At 47.9% G+C, this 19,506-nt stretch overlaps 1 long non-coding RNA gene and 3 pseudogenes across 2 annotated transcripts; 3 read left to right on the top strand and 1 right to left on the bottom strand.

The window, feature by feature from the left end:
• Positions 1–1,002: 1,002 nt before the first annotated feature.
• Positions 1,003–18,568, bottom strand: LOC148005404 (uncharacterized). Its single transcript, XR_015623274.1, has 3 exons — positions 18,222–18,568; positions 11,912–12,206; positions 1,003–1,723 (listed from the first exon to the last, which is right to left on the bottom strand). It is a non-coding gene; the product is annotated as an uncharacterized LOC148005404 (long non-coding RNA).
• On the top strand, positions 2,407–4,250 carry LOC100912568 (probable ATP-dependent RNA helicase DDX41-like; annotated as a pseudogene). Its single transcript, XR_015623272.1, has one exon. The product of XR_015623272.1 is annotated as a probable ATP-dependent RNA helicase DDX41-like, transcript variant X2 (transcript).
• On the top strand, positions 4,476–6,279 carry LOC148005405 (WW domain-binding protein 11 pseudogene; annotated as a pseudogene).
• Gle1-ps3 (GLE1 RNA export mediator, pseudogene 3) lies at positions 6,910–8,979 on the top strand (annotated as a pseudogene).
• Positions 18,569–19,506: the final 938 nt, after the last annotated feature.

Raw genomic sequence — 19,506 nt, 5'->3', positions numbered from 1 at the left:
GGATGAGATAGGCAAACTCATGAACATCCAGCAAAAGTGAAGCAAACCCACACCCCACATAACTAAAGGAAAGTGTTGCCCGTGGTAAGTGATTGAAAAGGGAATGTTATTGGGTCTGAGAGGACAGTCGAGTGCACTCATTCCCAACAGTCACAAGGTGGCTCAGAAACATCTGCTCTTCTAGGACCCAGCGGGTCCAAAGCCCTCTTCTAGCCTCCTAGAGCAGCAGGTCTGCATGTGGTTACAGAATACATGGAGATAAAACACTGGTAGAAACATACATATAAGGGGTTGGGGATTTAGCTCAGTGGTAGAGCGCTTGCCTAGCAAGTGCAAGGCCCTGGGTTCAGTCCCCAGCTCCGAAAAAAAAAAAAAAAGAAAAGAAAAGAAACATATATATATTATACATACACACACACACACACACACACACACACACACACACACACACACACACATATATTTGTACATCTCTATTACTTTTTGTTGCATGTAGCATAAGCTTGTGTCTGTTTCTGTTTACATGTGTTTGTGTGTGTGTCTGTGTTTGTGAAGCTACCACGACATGTGCATAAAGTCTGAGATTGTCTGTTGTCTTTGGCTCTGTCTGACCCTGCTGTCCTCTGGTAGTCAAGTCTGGCAGCAAGAGCCTTTACCCACTGTCACACCCATCAGTTTTACAGATCTACTTTTCTAATTGCGGCCTAATAAAATTGCTGTTCTCTAGAGAACCACTGGACAGCGAGGGCTCATCGTGTTGTCCCCACCCCAAATACTATGCTTTCCTCTGTGGAAAAGGAGAGTTGTGGGTCAGAACACAGATCCATTCCTTTTGTCCCATCCTCCAGCCCAGGTTTTGGTCTCTGCCTTTCTGTTTTTCCCACCATAATCATTTTAACCTTGTCCTCAGTAGGCTCTTTTGTCTCTCATTAGCATAGCAAGCCAGTGGGCTGTAAGGATTGCCCTTTTGTTTCTTTCTGTGTTGTATTTCATATTTTTCTTCCCAGAGTGTCCAGGATGGGGAGCAGAGGTCACCGGGTGACAACCATGGATAAAAATTCTTAAGGACTTCCTTGAGGACTGGGCTGCTCAAACCTGGCATCTTTCATTAGTTGCCTTGCCTGCCTGCTTTCCTCCCTCCTTCCTTCTCTGCAAGAAAGCAAGTCACTCTTGCTTTTGTGTGTGGGATTTTGCTAGTGGGCTTGACATCTCTTGGTGTGCTGCATCCTGGAATTGTAAGCCAGATTACCACCACCACCACCCCCCCAGCCTCCCTTGTAAATTGTGTATTGCTGGAATAGTTTAACCACAGCCACCGAAATGAAACTAGAACCAAGAGATAATGTTTAGTAGTGTGGGACTAGTCTTGGTACAGAAAAATAAGTGAGTTGTGCTAAGGGTTAGAGGTACCAAATATTCGAGTCTTCTTCAGGCACTATGATGTAGATTAGTAGGACTGAGGGGAAAGGAAGGTAGAACTAGAAATGCTTGCCCACAAGAAAAACTCCAGGGGTACAGTGTGTATTGTGTGCTTACCTCAGCAGTGGTGAAAAGATAAATCTCACAATGGCCAGGCTTGGCAATCACAAAGGTTCCGGTGGCTCTCACTAGTGTTTTTAGATGTCCTTTATGAAAACGAGCAAAACCGGCTGGAGAAGCAGGTCAGTTGTTCAGGGCATGGGCTGTTCTTGTGTAGTTTGGTTCCAGGCACTATAGCCAGTATCTGCTCACAGAGGAAAAGTTAATTTTCTCCAATGGAGTCTCACTGTTTACAAAACCACTCTTAAGGGAAGGCCCCACACCAGATGTAGGTAGCCAACACACATTGAACTCAGGACATTTGCAGGAAAAGTCAGTGCTTTCAACTAGGGAGCAATATCTCCAGCTCTGAAAACAATTTTTTGTTTCTTTTTCTTTATTGTTTTGAGCATGTCCATTCAAAGTGTGGTGGTGCATATTTGGGAGAGTTCTAGTGCTGTACTAAGGGCCTGATAAACACAAATGGCCTTATAGTCTTGATTACTCTAAATTTCTTAAAAATCTCTTAAAATGGTATCTGAGTTTATTGTTTTATGAAACCTTAGACTGCTCTTTTTGTATATGTACCTCGTAATGATGAGATTAAATTTTTATCAAGCTATACGATTTGATGCTGTGTGCATAAATTTGATAAAAAGAATTCTTTCCAGGGTTCGAGGTTTCTAGATCGCCTTGCCTGGGTGGTGGACACAGAGGGAGAGAAGGCACCTTCTCAGAAAGGACTCGGCGGTCCTTCTGTTTTTTATTTACTGAAGAGGAAAATCAAATATATTGTCAACACAGAACAAGCCAGAAGGGAAGCCCGGTAGAGAGAATTGAAAAAGAACAAAAGTGGTTTTTTCAGGCCTGGCACTGCGTATGTGTGCGGCCTACGATGGAGGAGTGGGAACCCGAGCGGAAGCGAGCTCGCAGGAACCAGGCGACTGCAGGTGCGAGCCACTCAGAGGATGAAGATGAGGACTACGTGCCCTACGTGCCCTTGCGGCAGCGCAGGCAGCTTCTGCTCCAGAAGCTGCTGCAGCAAAGACGCAAGGGAGCTGCAGAGGAAGAGCAGCAGGACAGTGGCAGTGGCAGTGAGCCCGGAGGAGACGAGGACAACATCACGCTGGGTCCTCAGTCCAATGTCAGCCTGCTGGATCAGCACCAGCGCCTCAAAGAGAAGGCTGAAGCACGCAAGGAGTCCGCCAAGGAAAAGCAACTGAAGGAAGAAGAAAAGATTCTGGAGAGTGTGGCTGAAGGCCGAGCCTTGATGTCAGTGAAGGAAATGGCCAAAGGCATTACCTACAACGATCCGATCAAAACTAGTTGGACACCCCCGCGCTATGTCCTGAGCATGTCAGAAGAGCGGCACGAGCGTGTTCGGAAGAAGTACCACATCCTGGTGGAAGGAGACGGTATCCCGCCACCCATCAAGAGCTTCAAGGAAATGAAGCTCCCTGCAGCTATCCTTCGAGGCCTGAAGAAAAAGGGCATCCTCCACCCAACACCCATTCTGTCTGGTCGGGACATGATTGGCATCGCCTTCACGGGGTCAGGCAAGACACTGGTATTCACACTGCCCGTCATCATGTTCTGCCTGGAACAAGAGAAGCGGTTGCCTTTCTCCAAGCGGGAAGGGCCTTATGGACTCATCATCTGCCCCTCGCGAGAGCTGGCTCGGCAGACCCATGGCATCCTGGAGTATTACTGCCATCTGCTGCAGGAAGACAGCTCCCCTCTCCTGCACTGCGCGCTCTGCATCGGGGGCGTGTCGCTGAAGGAGCAGATGGAGACCATGCGACATGGTGTGCACATCATGGTAGCCACACCGGGCCGCCTCATGGATTTGCTGCAGAAGAAAATGGTCAGCCTAGACATCTGCCGCTACCTGGCCCTGGATGAGGCTGACCGCATGATCGACATGGGCTTTGAGGGTGACATCCGTACCATCTTCTCCTACTTCAAGGGCCAGCGGCAGACTCTGCTCTTCAGTGCCACCATGCCGAAGAAGATTCAGAACTTCGCCAAGAGTGCTCTGGTCAAGCCTGTCACCATCAGTGTTGGTCGTGCTAGAGCAGCCAGCCTTGACGTCATCCAGGAGGTGGAATATGTGAAGGAGGACGCCAAGATGGTGTACCTGCTTGAGTGCTTGCAGAAGACGCCCCCACCTGTACTCATCTTTGCAAAGAAGAAAGCAGATGTGGATGCCATTCACGAATACCTCCTGCTCAAAGGAGTTGAGGCTGTGGCCATTCATGGGGGCAAAGACCAGGAAGAGTGGACCAAGGCCATTGAGGCATTCCGGGAAGGCAAGAAGGACGTCTTAGTGGCCACGGACGTGGCCTCTAAAGGCCTAGACTTTCCTGCCATCCAGCACGTCATCAACTATGACATGCCTGAAGAAATCGAGAACTATGTGCACCGAATTGGCCGAACTGGGCGTTCGGGAAACACGGGCATCGCCACCACCTTTATCAACAAGGCCTGCGATGAGTCAGTGCTCATGGACCTCAAAGCCTTGTTGCTGGAGGCCAAGCAGAAGGTACCACCTGTTCTGCAAGTGCTGCACTGTGGGGATGATTCCATGCTGGACGTCGGAGGAGAACGGGGCTGCACCTTCTGTGGAGGCCTTGGTCATCACTGACTTCCCCAAACTAGAAGCTATGCAGACTAAGCAGGTCAGCAACATTGGCCGCAAGGACTACCTGGCACACAGATCCATGGACTTCTGAGCTTCCCTCTCCTTCCCAAGAGTCCAGTCCCAGGACATCAGCCATGTGCACACCAGCCCTCAAGACAAGAAGCCAGCCTCCTTGGCCCAGCTGGCCTGGGCCACCCCAGTGTTCTCTTCCCCAGCTGCCATTAAAGCACAATCCCTTAAAAAAAGAAAGAAAGAAAGAAAGAAAGAAAGAAAGAAAGAAAGAAAGAAAGAAAGAAAGAAAGAAAGAAAGAACAAAAAACAGCGCATGATGGTTCGAGCTGCGGCTTTGAAGATGAAAGATCCCAAACAGATTATCTGGGACATAGAGACCCTGGATGCAATGGAGTTTAACCCAGTGCCACACCTGAATGAGAAAGTACTGAAAGCCAAGCTGAAAAGGCTGCGGGAAACGTTTGAAAGAATTCTACACCTTTACCAAAAAGAAAATCCAGATTTGTACAAAGAATTGAGACAGCTACAGGTAGCATATGAACAAAAGAGAAATCAACGGATCCAGTATTTTGATGCGGTCAAGAATGCTCAGCATGTGGACTTAGAGAGCATCCTTTTGCCAGACATGCCCCATGCTCCTTCCAAAGTCTTCATCCAGGACATTCCCCTTCCTGGTGCCCAGCCGCCCTCCATCCTGAGGAAAGCCTCAGCATATGGGCCTCCAACCCCAGCAGTTCCTGTCCTGCCTCTCCAGGGTCCTGGTGTTCCACATTTGCCCCCTGGCAGAAAACCACCCGGCCCTCCACCTGGCCCTCCTCCTTCTCAAGTTCTGCTGGTGGATGGCTGTAAAGAGGGCTTTGCTCTAGGTCTTCCCCCTCAGAGACAAGATGAAGACATGCTGTACAGCCCAGAGCTTGCTCAGCGTGGTCATGATGAGGACATGTCCAGCACCAGGGAGGAGGATGGCTATCCGGAGGACATGGAGCAAGATACACATCATGAGAGTACTGGGGACAGAGACCCTGACAGATTGGACTCAGAGAGTCACCCCAGTGGTACTGAGAGCAACAAGACTGAAGAGAAAAGGTCAGGTCTGAGGGTGCGATGTGCTGATAAGCCTGGGAAATCAAGGAAGAACAGCATAAAGGAGCTGACTCCTCTTCAAGCCATGATGCTGCGAATGGCAGGTCAGGAAATCCCTGAGGAAGGACGGGGAGTAGAGCAATTTTCAGAGGAGCAGGATGAGCAAGACTCTAAAGGTTCTGAAGTGTGGAAACAATCGCAGAAGCAGGATAAAGAAGATTCCCACTCTGAGGGCACAACTGCTGCCTCTTCACAACACCAGGCTCCTCCACAGTCCATTCCTCCTCAGACACAAGCACCTCCCATGCCAGGACCACCACCTCTTCAACCTCCTGGATCACCTACAGGCCCTCCTCCTGGGCCACCTCCAAGGGCTAGTGCATTCCTGAGACCACCTGGAATGCCAGGAATTCAAGGACCTCCTCCTGGTAGACCTCCGGGCCCTTCCCCAGGTCCTCCTCCAGGTCTACCCCCTCAGCCCCTCAAGGGTTCCTCCTGTACTTCCAGGGATAATCTTTTTTCCTCCAGAATTTTCTACTTTAGTCCCCACTAGGCTACTACTCTAGTCCCTGCCAAGGCTTCCTCCTGCACCTCCAGGGATCCCTCCTCATCCTGGGATGATTTGCCCATCCTTGGTGCCTCCTCTTGAACCTGCTCCACTTTCCCTTTTCACAACAGGTCTCTTGCCCAACCCAGGGGTGGTGATTGCCCTGCCCAGCCTCATTCAGGGACCAAAGGCAGAAGGTGCAAGTGTAGTCACCATGGCGAAGAAAGCCACAGTGACCATCAGTGCCAAGCCCCAGATCACTAATCCCAAGGCAGACATCACACGGTTCGTGCCCACTGCACTGAGAGTGCGACGTGAGAATAAAGATGATATTGTTTTCCAAAGAAGGTTGGAGGATGAGGCTGCTGTGCCCATTGCCAAAGCAGCCCCAAGATGGGGTCCCTCATTTCCTGCTTCAGCACAAACTAAGGACGATGCTTATGAAGCGTTTATGAAAGAGATGGAAGGGCTGCTGTGACAGAGTCTCCTGCCAGGACAGGCTTCTCTCCAGAGGACTGGATTGTGGAACAACAGACTCTTGCTAAACTTAGAGGGAAGAGCAATGTCCACTGTCAGGTGTTGTCCAAGTCCCGTTCCAGGAGCCTCCTAATGTTTGTCTGCTGGGATTCCCCCACACAACGCGTTTCTTTATAATCGACCAGGACGTGAAGGAATGAACCCTGCCCACCCCTGTTCCCTCTGACATCACCGCATCCTCCGTCTCATCCCCTCTCTATTTTGGGAATTCTGTAGGGAAGGTCTTAGTTACTCGTTTTCACTCATGTGCAGTGTGGACTAGAGTAGAAAACTCTGGAGGAAAAAAGATTATTCCAACTTGACTTTTGTGATTGAGTTATTTTTAAAATTTTCCTGTAAATATTTTGTAATATTTTCCTTGTACTGAATGGATTGCAATATCCCTTACTAATTCAACGTTTGGTATTGGGAAGAAATATACGAATCTGGGATTAAACATAATTTTCCAAAAGCTAAAGTCTTTGTGTGTTTTATAAAGAAATAAAATGTTGCACATCAAGATAAAAAATGCTTTCCAAAATAGATTTCAAATGAGACCTTATTTCAAATATAATTAGTTGAAAGGTCAATGATGTGCAATGATCCCTACTGGGAAACCCTGAGGGTGTCCCTCACAAAAGGCCTCCTGCACTGTGAGCACAAGGGACTTATGAGACTCTAGCATGATTTAGAATAATGCATCTCATTTCCCACACTGTCCTGTTTCTCCGGATGGGTGGTAGATCACATCCCACCCACCACCTCACACCACAAGCCAGATATGGCACCCACTTGGATAATTCACCATCCTCTAGATCTGCTGCAGGCCAAAACCAATCCTCACTCCTTAAGTCTCCTGGCACAAGTACCCTGCAATCCCCTCACCCTCAACAGCAAATGGAACCCAGAGCACTCATGAGTCCCTGTTCACAGACCCTATAGCGCTTCAGTGCTCTCGGGCTATCAGAGTGGAGGGTTGCATCTGAAACTACAAATTGGCCAGCAGAAGGAGAGCAGCAGAGGGCCTGAGGCTGCAGCCGGAGGAGCAAGAGAGGAAGGTTCGAGCCCTCTCAGACATGGCATGCCAACAGCTGGAGAGGTTTGACCAGCTGAGGGAGCAGAAGCTGCAGAAGGACTTCCGGGACTTCCAGGACAGGATGGAGAAGGGTCGCAGAGAAGCCCTGGGCTGTCAGAAGAAGCTGAAAGCTGAGCATGGCGGCAGAGCCAAGCTTCTCGCCCTAAAGCTTGGAGAGGCTAAGCAGCAGCAGCACAAGAAGCAGGCAGAGTAGGAGCGGATTCCTGAGGAGGAAGGCCAGATCTGTGTACGAAGCCTGTACACCGTGCAAGAGGAGGTCCTGTCTCAACCAGCAGCTGGAGGCCTCCTTTCAGCAGCACAGAGACCTCCTGAACGTGGACCTGTCTGCCTTCCAGAGCCGGGGCAAGCAGCTGTGCGGCTTCATCTCCGGACTCCTTCCCACCACCTTGGACACTGGCTATCCCACAGCAGAGAACCAAGCTGAGGCTGAGGGAGCCCTGCAGGAAATGAGGGACCTTCTCATCCATTTAGAGCAGGAGATCTCCAGAGCCACCTAAGTAAAGGAGGAGGAGGAGGAGGCCTGCATCAAGCGACAGGAGTCACAGGGCCCTCAGCGCCCGAGGGCTCCTGCCCAGACCTCTGCCACCAGCCCAAGCCCAGCAGGGACTCAGGCGAAGAAAGACCTGCAGGTGCAGGTCCAGGATGGGACGATGCACTCACTGGTACCAGCAACTTCAGGATGCTTCTGCCAAATGCGAGTTGGCTTTTGAAAACCTGAGCAGCAGCAAGGACAGTCAGGACAGAAGGATCAAGATGGACTTGCAGAAGGCAGCCACCATCCCAGTGAGCCAGATCTCCAGCAGCGCAGGTTCAAAGCTCAAGGAGGTCTTCGACAAACTCCACAGCCTGCTCTCTGGACAACCTGTGCAATCTGGTGGGCCTCCCATGTCTGTCACTCTTAACCCTCAGGGGCTGGACCTTGTCCAGTACAAAGTGGCAGAGAAGTTCGTCAAGCAAGGGGAGTTGAAGTGGCCTCTCACCCCAAAGCGGCCTTCCCCATTGTGGCCGTGGCCTCTGGGATCTGGATGCTCCACCCCAGAGTGGGAGACCTCATCCTCTCTCAGCTCCACAGGCAGCGTCCCTACTCCGTTTCTTTGTACCCAGCCTTTAAGGAAGCGATGGGTTTGAAGATTATTAATGGAAGCTTGCCTACAAATTGACATATTCCAAGGCTGAGCAACATGACAATATTCTAAAACAGATGGCTGGGATGATTCATTTATCTGCCACAATCATCCCGTTCCAGCGGCCTGACAAAAGCAGGTCAGAACCTCACCCTCATGGCTTACATTATGACTGGTGGTCATTGGAATAGGCCTTAAACTTGGAGCCTTTCCTGGATGTGATACCCACTCTCCTGTTTGACTTCCTGGAGGTGTGTGGGACTGCCCTCATGAAGCAGTACCAGGTCCAGTATGGAAGATGGTCCTTGTCATTAGAGAGGACTACTTGCCCAGAGTTAAAGCCATCATGAGCTCAGGATAGATGGGATCTCTGATGCGTCTGCAGCAGTTCTTGGACAAATGTCTGCAGCACAGGGAGTCCCTGTCCCCAGAGGTTTTCTGAAGTCATCATTCTGGAGTTCTTGATGTCCTTCTGAACACTATGTCTGAGGCCAGGGGTTAGGGGGTTAACAATAGAGCAACTGGTTTTGAAGTATCCTGTCAGGTTGAGAAATTCGTCTGTGTGTTTTTATTTACCTGTACCATGTGAATGAGGCTCTTATGCGTGACAGCCGTTTGTCACTCTCTTGGCAGGATAGGTAGTTCTAGAGGAGTCACAGACACATCCAGAACAGGCCTTTCCCATTTTCACAGGTATAAGGAGGGGAGAGAAGGGACCCTTGTCACTTCGCTGAACCCTTCCTCTCCAGTATCCTTCAGGAGATGGCTGACAATTTGCTCGGCTCTTAGCTTGTAGAAAGCCAAGGTGTGTCTGTCTTCTCCAAGGCCCCTGCCACTGGGCCCTGTTTCCAGTACTTAGGCCCAGTCCCTGTAGCCAAACACCAGCTGATCTTCCCACCCACTTTCATTTTCCTCCTTTTTTGCCTATATATTGATATTTCCTAAGTGCTTCCTCTAGGACCCCTTTGGGATGGCACTCCATGCTTCAACTTTTATGAGACCACTGAGTGGAGTCCCTTAAGTCAAGCTCGAGAGGATAATTCTTTTAGGCTCTCTTACCTGGAGGATAATTCATGATCCTCCAGATCTGCTTCAGACTGGTACTAATCCTCACTCCTTAAGTGTCCTGGCTTAAGTACCCTGCCAATCCCCTCACCCTCAACAGCAAATGGAACCCAGGGCACATGTGAGTCCCCGATCACAGACTCTATGGCACTTCAGTGCTCTCAGGCCTTCAGAGTGGAAGGATGCCTCTGAATGTACAAATTGGCCAGCAGAAGGAGAGCATCAGAGGGCCTGAGGTGGTTGCAGGAGGAGCAAGAGAGGACGGTGCATGCTCTGGATGTGTCTCTCAGGAGAGATCTATATCCAACCCCTTTCAGCATGCACTTTTTACCTTCATCAATCTTAACTAATTTCAGTGGCTGTATACCTATGGGCCACATGTGGGGCAGGCTCTGAATGGCCGTTCCTTAAGTCGCTACTCTAAACTTTACTTCGACATCTCCTCCTATTGACATTTTTTCCACTTTCAAGAAGGAGTGGGAGCATCCACATTTTGGTCATCCTTCTTCTTGAGCTTCCTGTGATCTATGGATTTCATCTTGGGCAATTCAAGCTTTTGGGCTAATATCCACTTATCAATGAGTGCATATCAAGTGTTTTTTTCTGTGATTGGGTAACCTCACTCAGGATGACATTTTCTAATTCATTCCATTTGCCTATGAATTTCATGAAGTCGTTGTTCTTGATAGCTGAGTAACATTCCATTGTATAAATGTACCACATTTTTTTAATCCATTCCTCTGTTGAAGGGCATTTGGGTTCTTTCCAGGTTCTGGCTATTACAAATAAGGTTGCTATGAACATAGTGGAGCACGTGTCTTTGTTGTATGTGGAAGCATATTTTGGGTATATGCCCAGGAGTCGTATAGCTGGGTCCTCAGATAGTGGAGTGTCCAACTTTCTGAGGAACCTCCAGACTGATTTCCAGGGTGGTTGTACCAGTCTGCAATCCCACCAACAATGGAGGAGTGTTCCTCTTTCTCCACATCCTCGCCAGCATCTGCTGTCACCTGAGTTTTTTATCTTAGCCATTCTCACTGGTGTGAGGTGGAATCTCAGGGTTCTTTTGATTTGCATTTCCCTGATGACTAAGGATGTTGAACATTTCTTTAGGTGCTTTTCTGCTTTCGATATTTCTCAGCTGAGGATGCTTTGTTTTGCTCTGTACCCCAATTTTTTTGGGGTTATTTGGTTCTCTGGAGTCTATCTTTTTGAGTTCTTTGTATATGTTGGATATTAGCCCTCTATCAGTTGTAGGATTGGTAAAGATCTTTTCCCAATCTGTAGGTTGCCATTTTGTCCTAATGACAGTATCTTTTACCTTACAGAAGCTTTGCAGGTTTATAAGGTTCCATTTGTTGATTCTTGATCTTAGAGCGGAAGCCATTGTTGTTTTCAGGAAAATTTCCCCAGTGCCCATGTGTTTGAAACTCTTCCCCATTCTTTCTTCTATTAGTCTGAATGTGTCTGGTTTGATGTGGATGTCCTTGATCCACTTGGACTGAAACTTTGTACATGGTGATAAGATTGAATCGATTTGCTTCATCTACATGCTCACCTCCAGTTAAACCAGCACCATTTGTGGAAAATGCTCTTTCTTTGAACCAGCACCATTTGTTGAAAATGTTCTTTCTTTGAACCAGCTCCATTTGTTATAATGCTATCTTTCTTCCATTGGATGGTTTTAGTATGTCCAATACAGAGGTCAATGCAAGCAGCAAATCACTGAACTTAGAAGAGGACCCTGTTTAGGGGAATTAGAGGAAGGATTGAAAGAGCTGAAGGGCCTTGTAACCCTGTAAGAACAACAATGCCAACCAACCAAATCCTCCAGGGTCTAAACCACTATGGAAAGACTATACATGGGACTGACCCAGGGCTCCAACTGCATATGGAGCAGAGAATAGCCTTGTTGGGGCACCAGTGGAAAGGGAAGACCTTGGTCCTGCCAAGCTTGAACCCCCATTGCAGGGGAATATCGGTAGGGTGGTAAGGGAGGTGGATGGGGGGAACACCCATATGGGGGAGGTATGGGGATGCCGGCTTATGCGGACAGGAAACTGGGAAAGGGAATAACATTTGAAATGTAAGTAAAGACATATATCTAATATATATTTAAAAAAGGGGGGGGTACGAGCCCTCTCAGAGATGGCATTCAAAGAGCTCAAGAGGTTTGACGAGCTGAAGGAGCAGAAGTTGCACAAGGACTTCCGGTACTTATAGGAAGTGATGGAGAAGAGTAGCAGAGATGCCCTGGGCCATCAGGAGAAGCTGAAAGCTGAGCATGGCCGCAGAGCCAAGCGTCTCACCCTAAAGCTTGGAGAGGCAGAGCAGGAGCGGATTCTCGAGGAGGAAGGTCAGGTCCATGCCCTTCTCTGAGTCCTGAAGTGCAGAGATTGGAGAAGGGGGCCTCCAGGTTGTGGACAGCTTCTAGCCTGAGCAGGGTCAGAACAGGGTGGGCACTGGCCTGTGCTACCAGAGAGGATTTTCCTTAACTTGTTGGATGCAGAGTTGCTGGCAGAGGTTTTAGGGAGCACAGAAAATCCTTTTGTCATCTGTGGCTTTGTAAGGGAAGGACTTCTTCATATCTCTCCATGGTAGACCCTGGATGAAAAGAGACATTGCATGGTTTTAAACACTTGTTGTCAGGGCAGAATGTGGATGCAATAATCCATTCCCCACCTCTGGAGGTGGGCCTGAGATTAAATACCTTTTGCAGGGAGGAATTTCTGGGAAGGGAATTTATTGGTTAAGCCTGATGGTCCTATGCAGAAAAGCATGCAGTCCCATCTGTCTGATGCTTATTTGGGACCATTTTCACGAGCCAAGGCTTTGAAAGTTTCTGTTAGAACTGAGATAATAATTGGGTAAAATGTCACACATCTGTCATTCTAGCCTTTGGGAAGCAGGCAAGACATGCCCTGATTTAAGATCATCCCTGCTAAGCAAGGAGGAGGCCAGTCCAGGCCACATGACATCATGTCTGTGTAGAAGATTCCTTTTTCCTGGCTGGGTTTCATGATGCCAAGTGGGACTATGCAGGCTGCTATGGGATCAAACTAGCTGTGACCTCTGAACTAGAATACCAACCCAAATCATTAAAGTGATGGGAAATCGGAGACGGGTTGGAAGGGTGAAGGGAAGGAAGAAATGACGTAATAATTTTTGTTTGCTTGCTCTTTTCAGGACAAGGTTTCTCTGTGGCCTTTGCTGCCATGAAACTCACAATGTAGGAGGTTGCCCTCAAACTCAGGTCTACCTGCCTCCTGCATCTGCCTCCTATGTGGTAGGATTAAAGGCGTTTGGCTCTGCCTCTGCTGCCACTGTCTCCACCACCACTGCATAGAAATATTTAAAATCAGTTTCTCCCAATCAAGAGTATCATGGGGTTCCAGGCTACTACTGTGTTGTTCTTCAGGTAAGCTTTTCAGTTATGGCTGATAAATAAATACCAAATAGTCTTTCTACAACCAGAGGGAAACTTCTGAAAGACCCTCATGATTAGTAATATCAGAGCCTCATAAAACAACTGGAGAGTAGGCAAAATAGCCCCCAAAATTCATTTTAAAACAATACAGTAATCATTCTAAAAAACACTTCCCATCTTTGGGTTTCATAGTTTTTAAAACAGATTTATATAACATATATATATATATATATATACATGTACATTTTATACACACACACACATATATATACACATATACATATATAGATATTTGTACACTGTCACAGTCTTCAAACATACCAGAAGAGAACATCAAATATCATTATAGATGGTTGTGAGCCACCATCTATTTGAACTCAGGACCTCTGAAAGAGCAATCAGTGCTCTTAACCAGTCAGCCATCTCTCTTAACCACTCAGCCATCTCTCTAGCTCATGGTTTCACTTCTTCATATCCCTCATTGGCCCCTATGCTAAAGGCTTGGTTTCCAGCCTGTGGTGCTATTGGAAGTGGGAACCTTTAGGATATAGAGCCTAGTTAGTGGAGGATGTTAGAGCAATGGGAGGTTCTGTCCTTGAAAGAACACTTGGGCCTCTGACTCTTACTCATTCTCTCATGAAGTAGACAGCCTTCCTCCACCTTCTGCCACCAATATGACGGACTAGGCCAAGACAAACCCAACAAGCCTGAGTAAAACTGGACTGAAAGACAGATTTCTGAAAGGATGATTTCTTCCTTTAAACGGTCTATGTCAGGTATTCTGTCAGGGCAACAGAAAGCCAGCACACTAAAGAAACCACCTTAAGACAGTAAGCTTCTTACCTGATCACTTCAGACAGGGTGCTGTAGATACTGAGAGCAATGCGCAGATACCATGGATTTGCTAAATGAAAGGATGAACTGGGACAAAAAACCTGTTTCAAAGGTCAATGTTAGGAGATTTCAAGGTTTCAAATCAACACTTGTGGTATGGAAACATGAATCTACCAGATGGTGGTGGAAGTCCTAAGGCTCTGTACTAAGTTTAACAGAATGTAAGGGGAAACACTACAGTGGCTTTGGCATGTACCAAGAAGGGACACAGATCCTATTTCTAATCATATAACTCCATCTGAGCCACAAAAATTAGGACATCACTATAGTCTCTACGTTTAAGGGGGCTGATCTATGCATTAATAATTACCAAAAATGCTCTTGTATTTTAAGTTTTGCTGAGCAAATTAAACTCTGAACTTAGCAGGCATAGTGTCTCACCTATAACCTCGGCACTAAATGATCTTAGAAGCCTATGGTTCCAATGACCAGAATCCCCTGCAGGTACAGGGAAGCCTTTTACATCTCAGGTTGCTGGACCCAAGCCCAGAGTGTGATATTCAGGACCCCTCAAACAAGACTCAGACACATTGTCAGGTGACTCTGAGACCCAGCTGTGAAAGCCAATGGGATTCCTGAGACAGGAAATGCTGTTTCCATGGGCTTCCCCCACCCCCACCCTGAGGTGGATATTCCCAAACCCTGTACAGCCACTCAAGCTCCTCCCATGGCTACAAACTTATCTAATGGTTCCATCAAATTAAGGGGACCCACTCATACTACAACATGATACATTTCATTTAGGATGTCTATTTATAGGTAGTTCAAGGTCAGAGTTGCTCCCTTCCCAAGATCACCTGCTACTGTGCTGTTTGAGGTTACCCCAGGCCAGTGAGTCACCAAGGAACAGCACACTCCCAGCAGGCAGCCAACTGCCTAGAAATACACCCACTCCCCCAGCTTTGGTAGAGACTGTCAAGCCCAGGAGCCATCTCAAGCTGGTTTGAACAAACACGCCCTCCATCTTCTCTGTCCTTCTGTACCTTCCAGGGCTGCGCTTTAGTTTCAAAACAGCTGGCACTCATTTGGCACAAAAAGTCTATGGCACTCATTCCAGGGGAAGAAGTCACTCCTGCATAATGTGTCAAGCTCCTCCCTGGGTCACAGAGCTTGGATCCCTTCCATCTTTAAGAAAAAAAAGGGGGGGGGCAAGAGGGCTGCTCACATCAACAGCTGTCTTATAGGACAGCCTGCTTCAGGGCTCATCAAGACTGAGTTACCCACCTGCAAAGCAGGGAACAGAACACTACCTGACGCTCCTCCCTCCTATGGTTTGAGTAAACCTTTGTTGCTACCAAAGCAAGGGAAGGATCTCACACAGAAGGAGTGTTCTTGGGGTTGGAGGGACCAGGATTCCTATATCCCAGTCATCTCCAGCTGGCAAGGCGAGCAGCTTCGGAAAAGAGTGAAGCAGTTTAGATTGTCTAGAGAAGAGAAAGAGAAAAGGAAAGGGAGAGGAAGGGGGAAGAAGAGGAGAGGGAAAGAGGAAGAAGGAAGGGAAAAGAGAGGGAAAATGGGGTCAGAGAAAAAGGACACACTAGGAAATGCTTAGCAGAACACAGAGGCACACCAGCACATTAACTGTCCATAACACCATTGCAGTGTAGGAAAACCAAACTGAGTTACACCTCCTCCAAGTGCCTCAAGTGTGTACTGAGGAGAGGGCTCTTAGGCTCAGCTGGCCCTGAAGTCAATCTGGAGAACTTCCTTGGTGACCTCCCATGAGTGCACACTTGCTGCATATGCAGATTGGGTTCTCCTGTTGCAACTAGGCTTTAGCAATAGCCTCTCTTCAGGGTACCAAGCCTCAACACCTTTGCATGACCCCTTCGGTCCTGGCCCCTCAATTGCAACTCACGCTGCACCTTCACCAGTGGATTTCCATGGCCTCAGACCCCTTTCAGGCCTTGAGAACCAGAATCACATGGACGCCTCCCATCCATTACCAAGTACAGCTGCAGCACAAGGTCCAACCTTGGCTGTCTCTGGAACACAGCCTCAGCCTCTTTGTGCTCTGGGTAAACACTTCCCAGAAGGTTTCACCTCCGTGATGCTGTTCTCTTCTTAATCACCACTAGTTTCTTAGCTCCAGCTGACCAGCTTTATGGTCCCAGGAATGCAAATGTTTTGCTTTAGTAGTTCTGTTATCTTGGTACTAACCCAAACCACAGAATCTTCACAATCAAAACAGCAATGGCCCTGATAAGTCTCTAATCTTCCCTCTGAGATTTCATAAGCCAGGCCTCCATTGTTTGTGCTGTTCTCATCATTATCCTCTAAGCTCCTACAGAAGCTCTCAATACCTAATGGCTCTTTTAGCACAAAGTTCCAAAGTTCTTCCACAGTCCTCCCCAAAACATGGTCAGACTGTCATAGGAATACCCCACACCTGGTACCAACTTGTCAGTCAGGGATTCTAGTCCTGCACAAACATCATGACCAAGAAGCAAGTTGGGGAGGGGGTTTATTCAGCTTACACTTCCACATTGCTGTTCATCCCCAAAGGAAGTCAGGACTGGAACTGAAGCAGGTCAGGAAGCAGGAGCTGATACAGAGACCATGGAGGGATGTGACTTACTGGCTTGCTCAGCTTGCTTTCTAGTACAACCTAAGAGCACCAGCCCAGGGATGGCACCACCTACAATGGGCCCTCCCACCTTGGATCACCAACTGAGAAAATGCCTTACAGCTGGGTCTCTTGGAGGCTCCTCTCTCTGTGATAGCTCCAGCTTGTGTGAAGTTGACACATAAAGCCAGCCAGTCCACCTCCTAACAATCAGATATACTTTTGGCTAGAATCTCTCACTCCTATTCAGGTCGTTCATGTCTAACCCCTATTAGGGTCATTCATGTCTAACACCCGTCAAGGTCAACCATCTCCAACCCCCACTTAGGATCGTTCATGTCCAACCTTAGTGTGGAGCAGAGAAAGCTGGTAAAAGACTTTCCCACACATTTGAAACCATTAGTATCTCCAACTAGCCTGAGAGCAAAACTGAAACATGCAGTGCGGGGCCTATACATCCCTCATCAAGAATCAAGAACCAACAGCCTGGGAAAGCCTCTTAGTACCTCAAACACAGGCTGTCAGGATGCAGCCATGGGCTGCTTGCATCATGGAGCCCCTATAACTTCTAGGGAAGGATGACAAGCACATTCAGAACACTCCTCAACACTTTCTTCTCTCTCCCTCCCTGTCCCTCCCTGGCACCTCTCTCCATCTCCTTCTCCCCCCTTCCCCCAACTCTGACTAGCTTGCTCTCATTCAGGGATGTTCCCTCTCTCACTCACTCACTCCCTCTCTCACTAACTCTCTCCCTGTCTCACTCACTCCCTTCTCTTACTCACTCACCCACTCCCTCTCTCTCTCACCCACTCCCTCTCTCTCTCACTCACTCCCTCTCTCTCTCACTCACTCCCTCTCCCTCTCACTCACTCCCTCTCTCTCTCTCAATTACTCCCTCTCTCTTCTCTCCTCTCCCTCTCCTATCTCTCTCCCTCTCCCCTCTCTCTCCCTCTCCCTCTTCTCTCTCTCTCCCTCTTCTCTCTCTCTCTCTCTCTCTCTCTCTCTCTCTCTCTCTCACACACACACACACACACACACACACACACACACACCTCAGTTTCTTAAGAGCTAAAGGAAATCCTTGTCTCCGTCCTATTTTGCACTTCTGGGATTCTCAAAAGCCTCAAAATGTCACAAAAAAAGAAAAGATCAACCCAGGCTGGAGAGGTGGCTCAGTGGTTAAGAGCACTGACTGCTCTTCCGGAGGTCCTGAGTTCAATTCCCAGCAATCACAAAGTGGCTCACAACCATCTATAATGGGATTTGATGCCCTCTTCTGGTGTGTTTAAAGACAGAGACCATGTACTCATATACATAAAATAAATAAATAAAATCATTTAAAAAAAAAGAGCAACCCAACACTAAGTGATAGACACATGTCATTTTGAATTAATAAATCAATCAAATAGGAGAAAGTCTTAAAAAAAAACAAATAAGTAATGAAAAGAAGAGGAAGAATATAATGAATCAGAAACATTTCCTGATTTTCCTAACACCTCAAGCAACTTCCAGGAGAAACCTCAGTAAAACAGGAGGAGTTCCCAATCCATTTCTGTGGCAAGTTGTGGTCTTCAAATCCAGTTTTTAAAAGAAAAATAGTAAAAAAAGAAAATCTAGTTTGGTTTTCGCCACAGAAAACTTCTATTGTCTCAGGTGCAAACTCTTCCTGGAATGGATAAAACCTGTAGTTGGTTTGCCTCCTGCCTGTCTGCCTTTTCCCCCAGAATCTTACCTTTTGGTTGAACTGAAGAGGTGGGAATCTGTCAGTTTGGTATTTAATGAACTGATTTTGCTGCATGTTTCCTCCTTGGAAAGATTCAAATCCCAGGATCTTTCTGAGTCCCTTTCCTCCCTCTCTCTCTCTCTCTCTCTCTCTCTCTCTCTGAGAGGGAGTGGCAGGGAAGAAGGGAGCAAGCTGGAGTTGCTAACCAGGTCCTGTGGGTCTGGAGCTGCTGGTGGCTACAGGAGGGGAGGATACATCACCTCTCCCTTACTCAGTGACTTGCAGTCAAGAGGAGATCAGTTGGGCTGAGCCCTGACCCTGACACTGCTAGAGGAGCCCAGGAATTTCAAGCTCTCCAGAGTTGGCCCCTCCCTCTCCCTCACAGTCCCTGGCATTTAAAGAGACAGCTAGGCTGCCTGGCTCAGGGCTGCAGCACCTCCCTGGGTGTTTTGCAAACAGCTGAGAAAGATCTTACCAGGGAAGGGGCACTCTAAAGCTCTCTGTGAGTAATAACTGGGCTCTGGAATATCTTTGCCCTCACCCCAGCCTGAGAGAAGAGTTCTTCCTCAGAGTTGGAGCAAGACTCCAAATACAGATTTCTTTAAAAGAAGAAAGAGAATGAAATCCTCACAGTCCTGTACACTAAGGACTGCCCACTTCCTAGGGCACACTTGTTCACTGCTGACTACAGACAGAGAGGACACTAAACTGACAATGGGCCTCAGTTTCCCATGGAAAATCTGGGTGATCTCTGAGGGAACTCAGTAGTGAGCAACTTGGGATTGAGTTTTGGGTAGTTCCTGTTGGGCCCTTCTGTTCTGGGCAGGCACTGACACAAGCCTGCTGGCTGCAGTAGGTGTCCATGCTGCTGCTTTTCTTCCTGAAGGGCACTGCTCACCTTTGGGGACACCTCACTGCTTTTGCTTCCTCCTTTTACCAGAAACTCCTTCTTCCTTCCTTTGCCCTACAACATAGCAGACAGTTTCCTCATCACCTACTGTACCGTGATTTCGTATACAGCCTTAAAGAGAAGCCCTGTGCTTTGGTTCTTCTTGCAGATGTCTCCTCTCTGGAACAGAGGTGCAAAATCTTGCATGAAATTCTAAACAACCAATCACCAGCTACAGCTCCTGCTGCTGCAGAAACACAGATGGCCTTGGGGAGATTCTGAAATGTTCCCTTTCTGGCTTTGGTGGCTCAGTTGCATTTTTTATATTGAGCTTCTCTGGTGAGATCCCATCCTGGTTTTGAACACTCTAATGCATTCCTATAATGCCTTGACTAAAATCTAAAC

Source organism: Rattus norvegicus, chromosome 6 (assembly GCF_021556685.1).
Source record: "Rattus norvegicus strain SHRSP/BbbUtx chromosome 6, alternate assembly SHRSP_T2T, whole genome shotgun sequence".
Taxonomy (NCBI): domain Eukaryota; kingdom Metazoa; phylum Chordata; class Mammalia; order Rodentia; family Muridae; genus Rattus; species Rattus norvegicus.
Note: the sequence above shows the minus strand (reverse complement) of the source record. Positions and strands in the feature narration are given on the sequence as shown.